The sequence below is a fragment of the Canis lupus genome, chromosome 8 (assembly GCF_011100685.1).
Source record: "Canis lupus familiaris isolate Mischka breed German Shepherd chromosome 8, alternate assembly UU_Cfam_GSD_1.0, whole genome shotgun sequence".
Classification (NCBI taxonomy): domain Eukaryota; kingdom Metazoa; phylum Chordata; class Mammalia; order Carnivora; family Canidae; genus Canis; species Canis lupus.
Window position 1 is genome coordinate 46,274,778 of NC_049229.1, and position 14,088 is coordinate 46,288,865.

General features: G+C 44.7%; 1 long non-coding RNA gene across 1 annotated transcript; it reads right to left on the reverse strand.

Annotated features, from left to right (window-relative positions):
- Positions 1 to 7,950: 7,950 nt before the first annotated feature.
- Positions 7,951 to 12,672, reverse strand: LOC111097226. Its single transcript, XR_005362891.1, has 3 exons — positions 12,559 to 12,672; positions 10,256 to 10,341; positions 7,951 to 8,920 (listed from the first exon to the last, which is right to left on the reverse strand). It is a non-coding gene; the product is annotated as an uncharacterized LOC111097226 (long non-coding RNA).
- Between the last annotated feature and the right edge of the window lie 1,416 nt (positions 12,673 to 14,088).

A 14,088-nucleotide genomic window follows, 5' to 3' on the forward strand; every position in this document is an offset into this window, starting at 1 on the left:
CATGGCTTATTTGCCTGTGCAGGGAGCATCTAGACCTGCCTGTGTGAAGCCCCTTGGTCTCCTTTTCCTACCTGGGACTTCGCTGTGTGTCACTTGATGGTCTCAGCAATTCCACATTAGGCCTCAGTAAATAGCAGAGCAGAGGGCCGAGGGCGGCGAGGGGGAGTTTCCTCCTTCACACCCTGGATGGAAATGGAAGCAGAAAAAAAAAAAAAAGGAAAATGGAAGCAGAAGTCCACATTCTCCATCTAGATTCCCACCCATCTGACAGGCCACCGTGGCTGTTTCATTGGGATTTGAATTCTGAGCTGTTGTTCAGAAATAGTCCATTTTAGGCCAATGATTCAGACCTCAGACCTAGGACAAGCAGCTGGGCAAGGCCTGCCCTCTGAGAACGTTCATCACGCACACAGACATGTGTATGTCCATGGAGGGACTGGCCTTGTTCCTGAAATGGCCAGCCAGATGAAAGAAGCCTGTTTTTCCTCCTTTGCCCATTACATCACAGAAAGACTGTTTTGAGTTGGGGAAGGGTAAAAAAAAAAAAAAAAAAAAAAATCAGGGAAGGGAAGTTTCAAAATGAGATGAGGCCCAGGGCATCTCTTCTTGCTGCCCTGCCCATGACCGTATGTCTGGTGGAGAACCAGTGAATCCTGGCACTGAGAGGGACCTTAGAGAGTTTCAAGTTACATAGTGAATGTGTTTGAGTGTGTGTGTGTTTGCGCGCACGCTTGTTTCACATTTTTGTGGTGTTTTAAAAAGATTTTATTTATTTGAGAGAAAGAAAGAGCATGAGTGAGTAGCAGGCAGAGGGAGAGAGAGAAGCGACTCCCTGCTGATCAGGGACCCCAGTGTGAGGCTCGATCCAGGACCCCAGGATCATGACCTGAGCTAAAGGCAGAGGCTTAACTGACTGAGCCACCCAGGTGCCCCACAGTTTTGTGTTTATTGAAGTATAATTTACACACAGTAAAATTCACTCTTTTTAGATACAGCATTATAAATTTTGACCAACCGACACAGTGATGTAACACCATCAAAAATCAACATAGAAAGTCTATCACCCCCAAAAGTTCCCTTGTGGCTCCTTCTAGTTAATCTCTTCTCCTCAGTCGCTTGCTTCTGACAACTATTGATCTGTTTTCTGACCCCATAGTTCTGCCTTTTTCAGAAAGCCACATAATAGGAATCATCCAGTATGTGGCCTTTTGAGTCTAGCTTTTCTTGCTTAGCACAATGCACCTTGTTGCATATATCAGTAGAACATTCCTTGATGTTTTGTTTTTAAACATAAAGAAACAGGCCCCGAGTGGGGAGGCAAAGAAGAGGTGGAAGAGCAGGGCCTGGAGTCCAGGTCCCCACTACCAGCCACCCCACAGGCTTGTCAGCCACAATTTCTTCAGTAAAAAAGTCATTTTTACACCCCCAAAATCCATGCGCTCCTGTCTGAGAAAGCACATGATGACAGAACCTGCACACTGAAGAGAATGCATGATTATTCATCTACCAGAAGCTTACTTGGAAGCGAAGGAAAGCAATGGTGCATATCAGAGTGAATCTTTATTTATTCAGTTAGCAAGTAGTGCTTTGTAGACCACTACCAATAACTCTGGGGCTTTCCCAATCCTTTTCCAAATAGATTAGCACAGAATAATGAAGTGATAAGCTACCTGGAAGCAAAGTGCTGGAACAGACCCCAGGGACTTAGGGATCTAGGGTAGAGTGGTACAGCCATGAAACCCAGGCTATGAGGAAGAAATGATATGGGGCTCTCCTGTTTAGAGATCTCAAAATCCAAAAGTTCCAAATAATTGAAGGTTTTTAAGCATCATTATAAATTCATGAATTTAAATGTATTTGAAGTATTTCAATCTATCACATTTATTATCTTTATTGGTATCCAAAGTGTCCCATTTTGAGCCAGTAAAGAGCCTCTTCAAGTTGGCTCCTGAGTCCTTTAGATACAACCTTGGAGGTCTTTGACAGTTTTGTTACTATGTGACATGGCAAGAGAATCTAGAATCATCTTGTACATTTCCTGTCTCATACCTAAATTCCAGATGAATGAATGTCTAATGAACACTTGGTCATAACATCAGGGGGTCCTGGGATAGATTTTGTCTATAGAAACTGAGTCTCCCATGCCTCCAGACTATTCGAATTAAAAATTCCTTTAATAATCAATCAGCCCAGGCTCTTCATTCTAGAGAAAAGGAAACAGAGGCCCAGAAATATGAAGTGACTTACATAAGGGTATGCAGGGCTATAGATTTAAAAACTAGGCCTCCAGAATCTTGATCCCTTGTGCTTCTCATAGACCAATCTCTCCTTACATGCCCTCAACCCATCTACTCAGGCCCTTCCACTCAAGCTACATCCTAGCCTTTGCCATTTGTGTTGGAAAGTAGACCCAGAAAGTGAATGTACCCAATTTCAAAGCTTACTATAAAGCTACAATAATCAATACAGTGTGTTACTGGTATAAGGATAGACATGTGGGTCAATGGAATAGAATTAAGAGTCTCAAGAATAAATCTATACATTTATGGTCAATTGATCTTTAACAAGAGTATCAAAACAATTCAATGGGGGAAAGAATTGTCTTTTCAACAAATGGTACTAGAACAACTAAATAAAGGTAACGAATGAAGTTGGGCCCCTGCACCACATCATATAAAAATGAATTCAAAGTGGATCAAAGATACTACTACTATGGAATTCTTAGAAGAAAATATACACACAAATCATGACGTTGGAATAGGCAATATTTCCTTATATATAACACCAAAAATACAAACAATAACAAGGAAATTGGGCTTCATCAAAATCAAAAAATTTGTGCTTCAAAGAATACCATCAAGAAAGTGAAAAGACAATCCTTAGATTGGAAGAAAATATATGAGTATTATACAACTGACAAGTACTTCTACCTATAGTATATATCTCTTAAAACTCAGTAATAAAAAGACAACACACGTTAAAAATGGGCAAAGGATGTATATAAACATTTCTTCAAAGAAAATATGGTCAACAAACACATGAAAAGATGCTCAATACCACAAACAATCAGGAAAATGCAAATCAAAAATACAATGAGGGGCACCTGGATGGCTCAGTGGTTGGGGATCTGCCTTTGACTCAGGTCGGGATCCTGGGGTCCTGGGAGAAAGTCTGCATCAGGCTCCCCATAGGGAGTCTGCTTTTCCCTCTACCTATGTCTCTGTCCCTCTCTGTGTGTGTCTCTCATGAATAAATAAATAAAATCTTTTAAAAACACACACACATGTGAGATACCACTTCACACCCACTAGGTAGACTATAACCAAAGAGACAGGTAATAACAAGTGTTGGTGAGGATGTGGAGAAACTGGAGTTCTCATACACTGCTGGTAGGGATCTGAAATGGTGAGCCATTTCAGAACTTTGGAAAATATTTTGGCATTTCTTTGAAAAGTTAAACACAGAATTGCCAGATAACCCAGCTATTCCACTCCTAGGTATACATCCAGAAAAAAGGAAAACGTGACCATACGAAAATTTGGACATTAATATTTATAGCATTATTTTTACTAACCAAAAAATAGAAATAATCCAAATGTCTGTCAACTGATAAATGTATAAGAAAATATATAAAAAAAAGAAAATATGATATATCCATACAATGGAATATTACTTGGCCATAAAGAGTACAAAGTACTGATCCGTAATACAACATAGATGAGCCTTGAAAACATACTAAGTGGAAGAAGCTAGTCACAAAAGACCATATACTGTATGATTCTATTTATTTGCAATGTCCAGAAAATGCCAATCTATAGATACGGAAAGTGGATTAGTGATTGCCTTGGGCTAGGTAGTGTGGGCCAGAAGAGGGGACAGAAAAGTCATTGATAATCGCTATGGGATTTTTTCAGGGGTGATGAAAATGTTCTAAAATTGATTTTGGTAATGTTGCACTACGTTATGAATCTACTAAATACCATTGGCCTGTACACTTTAAGTAAGTAAATTATATCATATCTAAATCATATCCCAGTAAAGGAGAGAGAGAGAGAGAATGGGAGAGAAGGAGGAGGAGGAGGGAAGAGAGGAGGGATGAAAGGAGGACAAAGAGGAGGAGGAAAGGAAGGAGGGAGGGAGGAGGGGAGGGAGATGAAACAGCTATAGACCAGAAAGAAATCCAAGCCTGTTTTTCTAGGTTGCTGGTCCCCAGAGAGCATGGGTGGAAGTAGACACAGAGGACTTTGAAATCCTACCTAGTGGTAAAGACAGGGTCAGCAGGTACTAGGTCATCCCAGAGCAAGTGGTCTATTTCAACCGTCTCTGCCTGCTCTGGGAATTCAAGCCCTGAAGCCCTGCCATGGAAGGAACTAATTAAATTAGGTGGATTAGTGGTCTGTTGGATAAGAGATCCACTCAACACACTCCCCTGCATCCAATATGAGCCGTGTTTCCCAAAGCTTTAAGCCCTAGGGACATTCAAGCTGTAAGAGGAAATGCCCTTGATGGAGTCAGAAGACTCAGGTTCTAGTCTTGGATCAGCGACCATTAGCTGAGTGTCCTTAGGCAGCTTATGATACCCCAAGCACCCAGAGAAAATGTTGAAAATAAAGAATGCCAAGCCCCACCTCCAGAGGTTCCAAATCAGGGGGTTTGAGCAGGACCTCAGGAATCTTCATTTTTAGTAAGTAATCCTATCTACACAGCAAAGAAAACCATCAATAAAATGAAAAGGCAACCTACTGAACGGGAGAAGATATTTGCAAATCACATAGCTGATAAGAGGTTAGTATTCAAAATATATAAAGAACACATGTGGGATGCCTGGGTAGCTCAGCGGTTGGGTGTCTGCCTTCAGCTCTGATTGTGATCCTGTGGTCCTGAGATCGAGTCCCATATCAGGCTCCTTTCGAGGAGCCTACTTCTCCCTCTGTCTGTGTCTCTGCCTCTCTCTGTGTGTCTCTCATGAATAAATAAATAAAATTGTAAAAAAAAAAAAAAAACAGAACACATGCAACTCAATAACAAAAAAACAAACAACTCAATTTAAAAATGGACAGAGGAATTAAACAGACATTATTCAAAAGAAAATATACAAACGGCCAACAAGTACATGAAAAGGTGCTCAACATCACTAAACATAGGGAAATGCAAATCAGAACCACGGTGAGAAATCAGCTCACATCTGCTAGAATAGCTATTATCAAAAAGTTAAGAGAAAACAAATATCTGTGAGGATGTGGAGAAAAAGGAACCCCTATCCACTGTTGGTGGGAATGCAAATTGTGTAGCCACTAGAAAACCATATAGATCTACCTCAAAAATTGAATATAGAGGGGATCCCTGGGTGGCGCAGCAGTTTGGCGCCTGCCTTTGGCCCAGGGCGCAATCCTGGAGACCCGGGATCGAATCCCACATCGGGCTCCCGGTGCATGGAGCCTGCTTCTCCCTCTGCCTGTGTCTCTGCCTCTCTCTCTTTCTCTCTCTGTGACTATCATAAATAAATAAAAATTTTAAAAAATTTGAATATAGAACACTTATATGATCCAGCAATTCCACTTGAGGGTATATATCCAAAGAAAATGAAATAATTGTCTCAAAGAGACATCTGCATCTCCATGTTCATTGCAGCATTATCCACAATAGCCAAGACATGGAAACAATCTAGGTGCCCATTAACAGGTGAAAAGATAAAGAATGTGGAAAGAAAGGAATATATATAATAAATAATAATAGCATAATAAATAAAATACATATGAAATATTATTCAGCCATTTAAAAGAAGAAAATCTTGCCATTTGAGAAAACATGGATGGACCTTGAAGATATTATGCTAAGTGGAATAAGTCAACAGAAAGGACAAATATTGTATGATCTCACTTATATATGGAATCTACAAAAACCAAACTCACAGAAACAGAGAACAGATTGGTGGTTGCCAGGGGCAGGGATGGGGGATGGGGGAAATGGATGAAAGTGGTCAAAGGTACAAACTTCCAGTTATAGGAAAATAAATTCTGGGGATCTACCGTACAGCATGGAGACCACAGTTAACAATACTGTACTGTATATTTGAAAGTGCTAAGACAGTAACCAAACTTACTGTGGTGGTCATTTCACAATATATACATATATCAAATCATTATGTTGTACACCTAAAACTAATACAATGTAATATGTTAATTAAATCTCAATAAAACTGGAGAAAACGTAATGCTAGATGATTCTGACAACACAGTCAGATGTGCTCCACTGGACTAGATGCTTCCTGTGGGTCTTTCAGCCTGAGAACTGTATGGGAAGAGGGTTTGATTGAAGTTCAGAAAAGACATGTTAACTCCTATCCACTTCTCCAACCAAAGTTAGGTAAAGGCCTATGTGACTGGCTATACTCAGAATTTCTTTAAACCAATTAGAACCCCCTTTATTGGTTCTCTGTTTGTCACCCTCACAAAGCAACCAATCCTGGGTTCCTCTTCCGGAAGAAAGGCCTCTCACTGGAGGGATTAAGGATGCTCCATGTATGCATGCACACACACAAACGTACACACACACACATGCGACTATGAGCCAATCTATCGAGTAGTTAAGTGCTTCTATGCATGCAAGACTTTGCCATCATGAACCCACTGAGCCTACAGATAAATGCATCAGGCCAGAAACAAAGGGAAAAACATTGGGATCAAACCAAACAGTAAATTTCAAATTGGATCAGTGGCTCTTCCTCTAGTTCCACCGTGGAGGCATGTTATTAGCTCTCTGGACATGCTCAGTGGCTGGCAACATCCACACACAGGAACACACACACACAACATCCACAAGGCCCCTCCCTCCCTGGTCAGGCATAAAGCAGAGGTGACCTTGATATTTGTCACTCCTCAGGCTTTCGCACTAAGACTCGTGACTGCACTCAGGAGTCTGAGCTTCGGGCTGGAGAGAACCAACTTTCCCTTTGGCTCTCCCACATGATGCCAGCTGGCAAGCCCACAGAACTTATGCCAGTTCACTCACACAGTGTTCTGTGCCTTTCACCAGTTCCCTGCTGCCCCTTCAACCCCCTCCACAATCCAGCCTCATGTTATGGCAGAACAGGAAAGACCACCCAGCAGCTGGCGCCACAGAGGAAGGCAGGAGTGCATCTCCCCCAAAGAAGATAGATGGGAATGAGGCAGAATTTGATAGCTGACCTGACAAATGACCCAGGGGGCAGTTCTAATGGAAGACACATCCTGGAAAATATAAGTCTATAACTATTTATGGAAATTGGCCATGTGACAGGTGTTGTGCTCACTGCAAAGCTTATACAGTTGAGTAAAAGTAGTCCTTGTCCTCAAAGACCACACTTTCTAGTAGAAGACACAGATATGTAACCAACCAACTGGGACAGAGGGCAGAGGCACACAGGTACACATAAAACACATATGGCTAGGGGAAACTAATTCTACATAGGCAGAAGACAGGAAGAGGGTGGCATGAAAATTTCTGGCCTGTTTAGGGAGCAGTGAGTGGTCCCCACAGCTGGAGCATGCAGAGTGTGGAGGCCTGCAGTGAGGGTGAAGGAAGAAAGATCAGAGCTACAGACCAAAGAGAGACATCATGATGGCTCAAACTAGGTCAGGGCCCGGCAGTGAGGTTGCAGAGAGGGGACAGACTCACAGGATGCTGGGGGAAAATATAAGGCCCCATGGTAACTCAACAAATATGGGGGTTGGACAGGGAGAGGTGAGTACAGGATGTTTCAGAGGATTCAAATCAGGATAGAGGAATACTGTAGGGTCAATAGACCTAAAATCTGGTCCAAGGGGCATGAGGACAGAGCTAGTCGACTAGGAGCAGTCTTCCTGAGAATAAAGGCAGTGAAGGAAGGGAAAAGATAAGAGGTGGTGTTTTTAAGGGCATTTATTATTTCAAAGGTAGAGCAATTTTAGGTCTGGTCATGGGGTGGTGGAACTTGAAAGGAACAGGCAGGCCACAGTACAGGAGGTAAGGGTCGTCCCAGTGGATGTTGAGGCCTCTGGGGATGACAGCAGGAGGCAGAATGGAGGAAGAGCATAGAGGGTGGAGAATATGGAGAGGCTGGCAATATGGAGCCTCTTACCCTAGGGGAATATATAGAGAGATGACCTGGAGATCCATAGATGGGGGACTGAGGATGAGGAGAGGATGGACCACCAGCCAACATCCCTCCAGATGGAGAAGGGCTCCTGGGCAGAGTTCAGGGGTTAGTGGCCTAAAGACAGCAGTAGGAAAGGATGGGCATGCCTGCTTCCAGCTTCAACCAGATTGCCCTCAGATGTGCGTCTGGGATGAAACTTTCTCCGCCACCTCTATCAGTTCTAGAAATAAAAGCCAGTCCCATTTGGAAGCCGAAGCTGTGTCTGGTGCTCTGCATAGAGCTGAACCCCAGGCTGGATGACTTTTGCTCTCAGACCTCATTTTCATCTGCCCTATTCCACTAGGAGAAAGTGTCAAGGATGACTGGAAACTCCCCCTTCTGGTCTTCAAGGGCTGTCTGGTAAGACTGCCTCTCAGGAAAGCAGCCTGATGACAGCATCCTTTTAATTTTTTAGTCATCAGACCCCTCTGTGGGGCTCACGGTGAACTGGCTCTTACCAAATTCCAGTCTCTGTTGAACAGGGCTAAGGAAAATTTTCCTTTGTTTGTGGCTCTCCTATCACCTTCTTGCTTTCCTTTTCACAAAGGCAATACAGATTTTATTCTCCCAGTTTTTCTATTTAGGGCATTTCCTCCAAGTCCTATAAAACCAGTTTAGACATGTCTCTGTTTGGCCACATAAAGGTGGGCACCTGCACACACAAGCCTGCCACATACGGAGTTCCCAAGAACAAAGAGAGATCCTGTTGTCCTCTTCCCCAAAAGAGTGCATACAGAGTCTTCATCGATGGCATCATCTTGAAATCTGTAATAGAAATAAAACCAAAGATGACGATTGATAGCAGAAGGATTTATAGCAGTTAGGTATCTAACACAATAAGGTTCTTCCTTTAGTGTACCATTAAAGCAGCAGACAGGTTAGGACAGATCTGTAATTTCATAGAATGTTTTCTGCACCTTGAAGCATAAACTCTATTGTTGGTTTTAACCATTTGGAACAGAACTATTTGCAGAAATGTCAACAAAATGAGTATCCATAATGATACGGCTTTGTGATACAGCACAGTCACAAGAGCCATGCTGTGGTCCCAGGATGTAGACAGCCTGGGGGGGGGGCAGGAATTTGTCAGTCTGGGGTTCTCAGCATGATGGATCCAAGGCTGCCCTCTTCCAGGCCCTCAGTGCTCCTAACCTGCTCCACTATCCTTTGGGAAGAATGAGTGATCTTCAGAGGAGCTCTAAAATCATGCAAATGTCATTAGTAATATTAATTTACACCAAATTTAAAATCTGAGGCCCAGTTTGAGAGCCCAAGGCTCTGAGATGCCTTCTGTATGCCTTTCAGGTGAAATAAACACAAGGGCTTTATAACAGCATTGACCTCTGTTGCAGAGATCTCTTCCCTCTTATTTCTGGAAATATCGGTGCCATCTGAAGAGTCAGGCTGCTGGCAGAGGGCCTCCAGGCTCACGAGGCCGAACCCCATTTTGTTTATTAAAGTCATCTTCATGCATACATGCACTGATGTTCCCAAGGGGTGGGCTGTAACAGGCAGGGATGTTATTGATACTAATTACACAACCCTATGCTGTCTCTAACTCGAGACAAAACTATTAATAATTTTCTCTTGCCCCAAATTCTAAACTCATATCCATATGAAATTCATACCTATATGAAATTTTTCTGAACAAATATATTGAAAATTTGAAATGTCATCTGTTAAGGGTGGTCTACTGTGCCTAGATGCTGGACATCTCTTAAAGAAGAAACAGAGTTCCCTATGTGTAACCATGACCAGGGTTCTACATTCCTGTAGCATTCACCAACTCTTAGCACTTACCTCTTACTTCTCTCTCTCCCCTTCCTACTTCCATAGTTGACCCCTTTGTACCCTGCCTCTGAAAAGCTCACACATCTAGCACAGCTCCATTTCTTATCATGTCAAGGCAATAGCTGAAATGTCACCATAGAACATCATAATTTGAAGAAAGCTGGGTGGGTTTGCCCATGTACATAATAAAAACACACCCAAGGACATGTGTTTTCTCACCACACACCTGTCTGACCCATGACACTAGAGCTCCAGGTACATGTGCCATCTGAAGCACTACCTCCCACTCAAGTCTGAAAGGTGACTTACGTTTCCCAGTGTCCTTAGAAGAAGCCCAGCACAGCCCCCATTGGAGAAAGCCACTTCCTCATGTCACTGAGCTGCTATTTCCAGATCTGAGGGACAGGGGAACAGCTCAGATTAGTGGCTATCTAACCCAGGCCATCAGCCCCAGTAACAGATAGACATTGCTTTCAAAACCCGAATCACATCTCACTTTAAAAAGAGGAATAAGTCGGAGTGTGTCACCTTCAAGGCAAGCGCAGGGACTTTATGAGTGGTCTGAGAATTGGCACAGGATAAAAGCCTCTTGTGTCCCTCCAGGGGTTGGAACTCTTGACCTCTGCACTGCCTTGGCTCCCACAGCAAGCAGTTGAAATTAGCTACACTTACACCTGGATTCTGACTCAGACCCCTCCCTTCAACCCAGAACACAAGTAACCAATCTATCTGCCCTCCCCATTAGAACTTCATTCTGCTCATTTGAGAGCTTCTCATTTTACTGATTTGGGGGGGGAAATGCTCTGAGTTTTTCTTTGGGAAGAAGGTCTTGGGAAGACCTTCGCTAGCTTCTGGGACATGGCCATGTCCTCCTCTTCCTCCCAAGTGTCTGTCTCCCTTGGTGATACTACACGGCCTCACGTCTCAACAGCCTGCAGCCAACCCTGACTGCTCCTCCTTCAGCCTCCAGCCCCACTGGACATTGAATCCTCTCAGTTCTTCTCTACTCCATCCTTACTGCCTCTGCCTTAGCTGAGGTACAGAACTTGACCTTGACGGTTTGCAGTAACATACGTGTCTCTGGTCAAAAGCCTGAAGCACTATCGAAATACACTCATTTTCTGCTTAAACATCAGAATCCACTTAACTCCATCGCACAGTGTGTGTTACACACTCATGATGTGTCAGGCTAGTGTCAAAGATAGAAAGGCGTCCAAGGCAGAGTCTGCGCCCTTGAAGAGTTCCCAGGAGTCTGCTGGGGCACAGGCACATAAATGAATATGGCTTCATGTGAAAAGCGCTAAAGTGAAAGGAATTATAAAATATTTTGGAATTCTGGGGGCCAGAGGTTGGAAGAAACTACGGAAGACTGGCGATATTTGGACTGAGGCTTAAGGGTTAAGTGAGCATTTGTCAAGGGGACACTAATGAAAGGGATCCTGAGGGATCTTTTAGGAAATGAAATGACGTGGGCAAAAGCACAGGATTATAGAAGCCCCTGAGTGGACAGGGCCTCTGAACAGGTAGTTTGTGTCCTTGGCCATCGCTGCCATGTGCCACATGTACCATCTCTAGCAGATCATCAAAATTAGGCCAGGGTACAGCAGCATGCTGGCTGGCTGCTACACCAGGTGGGAAGCAAGTCATCCAAATAGCAAGACCAATTCAGACTACATCCTACAGACCTGATAAGAGGCTATGGAAGGGCAGAAGGAAGAGAAAATATCTGGCCCCAATGCCCAGAGACACTACAGGGAAGCATATGGACAAGTCTTCAGTGGCATCTCTCTCAAGTAGGCTTTCCTATAGCCCCAGGATAATGATATCCAGTGACAATATCCAGCCCCACTGATGTCCTAGAGACTCATCCCTTACAATGCTGGTCGCTCAGCACTACTCAAAGGCCACCAGAGACCAGCAATGCACAGTAAAGGGCACTGTCTCTGACCACAGAGTGCTCACAGTCTCAGAGCACAGATGAGACCCATGCAGAGCAACGAGCAAGCAAACAGCATGTAATGATGTGCCCAACTGCATGTTGTAGCCCTGATGCAGCTCTTCAGAGAGTAAAAGTCAGCTCAGTGGGGACTGGAGTCATCAGAGATGGGTTCAAGGAACAGATAGGTGGGGCATGAGCTGAACCATGGAGGCTGGATGGGACCTGGGCTATAAGAAAGGGACAAAGGACAACCGGGGAAATACTACCAGCCAACTCCTGAACCAGGACACCCAGTTCCTTAAGATTGGAAAACAACAACTTGATGCTCGTCCATCCAGATTCCCAGCCATCACAAAAACCCTCCTGCGACCCCAACCATCCAGGCTCTTAACTAACTGGGTGCTGTCAGGGCAACAGAAAAGAATTGAATGGAGGACTGTCCAGAAGACACAAATGCCTCTCGGTGACAGCATAGTAACACCTTTTTCAGAGAGGCCAGGATCCTAAATCTTAAAAGATTTTGCCTTGGGACTCAGGGGACAACCCTTCCCCTGACCCTATATCTCAGCAAAAATGTCATCCCCACCTAGGGCGGCAGTTTTGCCCTGCAGGACGGAAGCAATCAGTCTCCATCCTCGGCATCCATATTCATGGCAATTGTTCATGTCCTGACCTGTAGCCCTGTGCGGGATGTCACCCTGGGAGCCGGGGCTGATGGTCCCCAGAAGTGCACTTCAGGAATTAGCCCACAGCCATCTGCCTCTCCTCCAAGTAACTCGGGCCCTGGGAGAAATAAACAGCTGTTGTCACTGCAGTCCCAGAGATGCATGAAATAGGGCAAGGAGGAAGGGAGGCGGTAACTTTCAGAGCCAAGGCCGCTCCTGAGAATGTTTGAAGGTTATTAGTGTGGCTATAATCAGACCATTAGCCAAATGCAGGTGGAGAATGAAGTGGTTTTGAAATTGCTTTCCAGAGAAAGCAGGGTCTGTGTTGGTGTAATCTATGCATGTGATCTCTTTCAAGTAGCTCTTCTGCTTACTACATGACCAAGGAGCTAGGACTCGGGTCTCCAGCTAACCACAGTCAGAACCAGCCACCTCCCTGGCCCTTGAAAGGGGTCAGGGCGTGCCAGCCAAAGCCCTGCCGTCTACCTGTTCCACCTGCCCCATGTGAGCAAGTGCAAGCCATGAGTCACCTTCTCAAACTCCCAGTCTAGGTCCAGAGACCCAGTTGGCTCATAAATACTTCCTTTTAGTTCACAGGCAGTGGTCTCACTCTGCACCCCAGCACGGGCAGTGTCTAGAGGCCATCCGAACCCCTTCAGGTTTCCCAAGGGGATTCGATGGCAGTCTCATTTCTAAGAGCAGCTTCTTTATAAGAAAAGGGTCCTCAGAGTCCCTGCAGATGAAACCTCTTGCCCAGCTCTTTCTTAGCCACTGAGCAGATCCAGGCCTCCTCCCAAGGCCGAAGAAGAGGAAAGGATGTTCCCACCTGCTCCTCCCTGAGATGCCTTGTCATCGTGAGCGGCACCCCCATCCATCCATTTCCTCAGACCTAAAGCAGGAGTCTTATTCTTTCCTTCAGCCCCTCCACAGCCAATCGGTTACAAATTCTATCTTTGGATCTCTTCAGCCACCCTCCTCCTTCCCACTGCATTCCAACTGATTCCCACCGCCACAGCCTAACTGGGCCCTCTGTGTGCAATTCAGCCAGAATCATCTCCCACAGATTTCAGATCTGACCCTCTGACACCTCTGATCAATCCTTCCAGAGCTCTCATTGTCCTTCAGACTACGTCCCAATGCCTTGTCTGGCCCTCGCCTTCTTGTGCCTCGGCTGCAGCCCTACCGAGACCACTCACGGCATCCCAGGAGTTCTGCTTTCTCTCACCAGCAGGCTTCACACATGCCACTGCCTGTGCCTGCAATGCTTTCCCTTCTCCTCCCTCCTCACTAAATCCGACTCCCCCTTTGGAGCTTGGCTCAGGCTCCACTCTTTTCCAGAAGCCTCCTCTGATCCCTCTTTCACCCAAGTTTGGATAAAGGCCCCCTTTTTTATGGGCTTATTGCAGTGTATTATCTGTACATTTATCTCTCTCCCCTGCCCTTCTGGGCTCCTTCCAGGCAAGGATGCTGTTGGTATCAGCTTTGGATCCCCTATGCCTATTACAGCACGTAACACTTAAAAAAAGCATTTCAAAAGG